Raw genomic sequence first — 4,197 nt, forward strand, 5'->3', positions numbered from 1 at the left:
TGAGGCACTGAATCTAAGTCTGGAAGGGATTTCTACGATTGAGACGTGGAAAATGAAATTGAATGCTTCTCTGGAGAGAAAGAGATTTCTTCTGATATTAGACAACATGTCGAATGAAATAGATCTTAATGAAGTGGGCGTCAATATTGGGGATGATAATGGTAGCAAACTCTTAGTCTCCAACCGCAATAGAGAAGCTGTTGAAAAAATGGGGGCAAAGGACTTTCTGGAAATAAAACCCTTGTCCTTAGAGGAGGGCTGGAAATTATTTAGAAGAGGAGCTTTTGCAGATAAAGTTGTTCCAGAGAATATAAAGACTATAGCCAAAAAAATATTCCTCAATCTACAAAGGTTTGTCGTTGGCCATCAATGTAGATTTGCGAAAAGACTCAAAATGATTGGGAAAGAGCATTGAAGTTTATGGAAAGCACAAATACTTCCTTCCAAAGGAGCCAGATGAACATTGAAGCAGAGCTTTATCAATAGTTAAGATGGAGTTTTAATGATCTGTCTGATTCCCATCTACATAAATGTTTTCTAAGTTGTGTATCATTTCTTGGAGATAAGGAAATTCTTGTGGAGACGCTGGTGCAAATATGGGACGCTGAAGGGTTACTCGACGGGGCAGAGACGCCTTATTTGATGGATGCTGGGTGGCATTGCATAAAAGTACTGGTAAGTAGGTTCTTGCTGGAGTCTAGAGTATATTGTTGATGGTGACTATCATACAGTGGAGTATTTAAAGATTCACGAAGCTCTCCGTGAAATGGCGATTTACATAGGCAGCCAAGACCAGGAGAAATGCTTATTTTTAGGAGGTCAAAAGTTGCAAAACTTTCCTGGTGAAGGAGAGACGAGGGATTGCAGATGCATATTGGTTGGCCATACTACTATAAAGGATCTTCCAAATGATTTGAAATGTTCAAAGCTTGAGAGTTTGGTATTAGCCTCTAATAACCAGTTGGAAAAGATTCCAGAAAGATTTTTCTTAGACATCAAGTCTCTGAAGGTTTTCGATTTGTCACGCACATCCATAGGAACATTGCCAGACACAGTGCAACAACTTCAGCAGCTTAAGTTTCTTAACTTGGCCAGGTGCACCAAACTTGTTGATTTGCCTGACAGCCTTTGCACTCTATCTAACCTTGAAGTTTTGAATCTTAGTTCTTGTTTGGCATTGCGTTCATTGCCCAGTCAGATAGGAAAGCTCAAGAATCTAAATCATCTAAAATTGGATGCATGTTATAGTCTAAATGAGCTTCCAAAAGATCTTTCTCAACTCACTTCATTGAACACTCTCATCTTGCCATTAATGGAGTCTGTTTGTGTAGTGAGTGTGGAGGATCTTTTAAAGCTCTCCAATCTAATAGAGTTGACCACGTGATAACATCAGAAAATAAAGTGGATACAGAGGTTGCTTGGTTGGAGACGAGAAACTTAACATTAGAATATGATGCAGATGCAAATGCAGAAAGAGATTCTGTAGCACCTGAGCATGTTATTCTCCAAAAGATGGGACATATGAAGAAGTTGCAGAATTTTCATCTGATTAATTATCAGGGGGAAACTCTACCCAACAGTATTTGTGAATTCCAAAATATGAAGATGTTGCTTTTGCACTCAGGTTACAAATTGAAGGTGCTCCTTGCCTTGGACAAGAATAAGAATGAAAGTGCAGATGATAGGAGTGCCTTGGACAAGAATAGGAGTGAAAGTGCAGATGATAGGAGTGACAATGTAGGTTACTCTTTTCCAATATTAGAAATATTAGTTCTGAGAAACCTACTTAAATTAGAAAGTCTTGCAGGGTCATCTGAGATCTGGAATGAAGGGACAATCTTGTGATAAGTGTTTTGGGGCTTTTTGATGCTTTGGCTTTTGGAGTTGGGCCAGACCCACGTGAAATGAGTATTGATGAATACATCAAGTATGCTACTCCTCCACCAGTCCACAAATATCAGGTCCTCACCTCCAACCCCATGACTCCAACTTTATAATATATTTTTCTCATAATGTTTTTCTGATTGCTTGTTTTCTCTTCCTTTTCCTTTCATACGCAGGATAAGTCTGGACAAACCTTCCTATGCGTTATATTTGTAGATCAGATATCTATTAAATATGGAAATTTTCAGCAGCAGGTATAACAACTTAGTGTTCTCAGTATATTTTAAATTTCAAAGAAATTAGAAACCGAAATTCAAAAATTACATTGACAAGGGTTTGGAAAAAATGCAGATAGATGAAGAGTGGGCGCGTTTGAATAAAGTGTGGAAACAATAGGCTGAAGAGGATGATGGAAGGATAAGGAGAATGTTGCAGCGTTCAGATGATGGAAGGATAAAATCAGACGAGCTCAATACTTCAAAGACTGTAATTAACTTTAGACTCATTCAAATTGAACCCAATCAGTGTCCAAAGGGCATAGTGGCGATTAGGGAAATAAAACAAGAAGTTGTTGAATGATTTGGAAGTGTGAGCAATTATTTAAGTAAATATCCCCATCCAGTTCTAGATCATCGTTGACAGGAGGTACTGCAACTGAGCTTTTATATGAATCTAGGGTTTTCAATTGTCTATTGTTGTTTCTTCCAGTTTATATGACCAGTAACATTTTCGCTGCTGATGTTAATTTATATGCAGCAACGCATGACCCGGTTGGATTTTGGAGGTGAAGTTGGTTGCTCTAGCCATGCCCTTAACTAACATACATATGGGTAGCAACTGCTTCCCCTGCAGAGGCTTCTGCTCTAAACTTCATGTACACAAGGCATATGAGGGCACGAGCTGTTATTATGTGACGTACTTTTTATGTAATGATGTATGATGAAGTAAAAGTATATTTTGTGGAATTCAGCGGTGATAATCTCAAATACCTTGCATTGAAGTAAGTTATTGTAAATATGAAATAAACATAAATTAGCTGTTGTAATGGTTGGTGCAGAGGTACATCATTAAAAAGAAGTATGGAAAAAATTTCCACGTTTAAACTTTCCATATGTTTGGTTTATGTTTATTTTGGATATTTTTCCTAATTATTTCTGTAGGTTTATTTTGGATATTTTTCCTAATTATTTCTGTTAAAATCTAGTAGGAATTGGTTGAGAATGGGTTGGAATTATAAGTTTGAGTTTTGAAATCTGTAAAATTTGAGTGTTTTATGAACTTATTTTTAGTAGGTTAAATAATTTTTGTTATATTATGATTTATTATGTAAATCAAAATCTTGAAAATTGTTAGGATTACAGAGTACCTACAGAAATTGTGAAATTGTGGCGTCTAACAACACTGTTGTTTGTTCCCACTGGTCAGCAAGACAATTTAATATAGGTTTTTTAGTCTATAAATAATCTCTATCATAAATAAATACCATGGGCAAAACCATAAACCACAAAACAACTCTAACAAAAATTAGCAAAGCGAGGCATCCTATGGGTTTTTTTTGTTGTAATGAGAATCTAGAAATTATCTGGATAGTGTGACAGGAATTGGTTGGATTTATAAGTTTGCAATTTGAATGCTTCACAGATTTTTCAATGGGTTTTTTTGTTGTGATAAGAATCTAGAAATTATTTGGATAGTGTGACAGGAATTGGTTGGATTTATAAGTTTTCAATTTGAATGCTTCACAGATTTTTCAATGGGTTTTTTGTTGTAATGAGAATCTAGAAATTATTTGGATAGAGTGACAAGAATTGGTTGGATTTATAAGTTTGCAATTTGAATGCTTCATAGATTTTTCAATGGGTTTTTTTGTTGTAATGAAAATCTAGAAATTATTTGAATAGTGGGACATGAATTGATTGGATTTATAAGTTTGTAATTTTAATGCTTCACAGATTTTTCAATGGGTTTTTTTGTTGTAATGAGAATCTAGAAATTATTTGGACAGTGTGACAGGAATTGGTTGGATTTATAAGTTTGCAATTTGAGTGCTTCACAGATTTTTCAAAAAGCTAAATACATTTTGTTCTTTTATTATATTATAATTAGTTATGTAAACTAAATCTTTAAAAAATGGCGGAGAAAAGCATCCTCAAATGTTTCTTAACTAGGTTTATTTTGTATTAAGACATGAGAAATCATTTTGAGGAAGCTAAACACGTTTTTTTCTTTTGTTATATTATAAATATTTTTGTTTTGTTATATTATAATTAGTTATGTAAACTAAATCTTTAAAAACTGGCAGAGCAAAGCATC

The 4,197-nt window shown here is 34.9% G+C and overlaps 1 long non-coding RNA gene across 1 annotated transcript; it reads left to right on the forward strand.

Annotated features, from left to right (window-relative positions):
* The first annotated feature begins 941 nt into the window (after positions 1-941).
* On the forward strand, positions 942-2,523 carry LOC149199269 (uncharacterized). The gene is made up of 3 exons (XR_016253260.1): positions 942-1,961; positions 2,061-2,138; positions 2,236-2,523. It is a non-coding gene; the product is annotated as an uncharacterized LOC149199269 (long non-coding RNA).
* The last annotated feature ends 1,674 nt before the right edge of the window (positions 2,524-4,197 follow it).

The sequence above is a fragment of the Pinus tabuliformis genome, chromosome 2_1, assembly GCF_031772625.1.
Source record: "Pinus tabuliformis cultivar Carrire ecotype Pingquan chromosome 2_1, CPIR1, whole genome shotgun sequence".
Lineage (NCBI taxonomy): Eukaryota > Viridiplantae > Streptophyta > Pinopsida > Pinales > Pinaceae > Pinus > Pinus tabuliformis.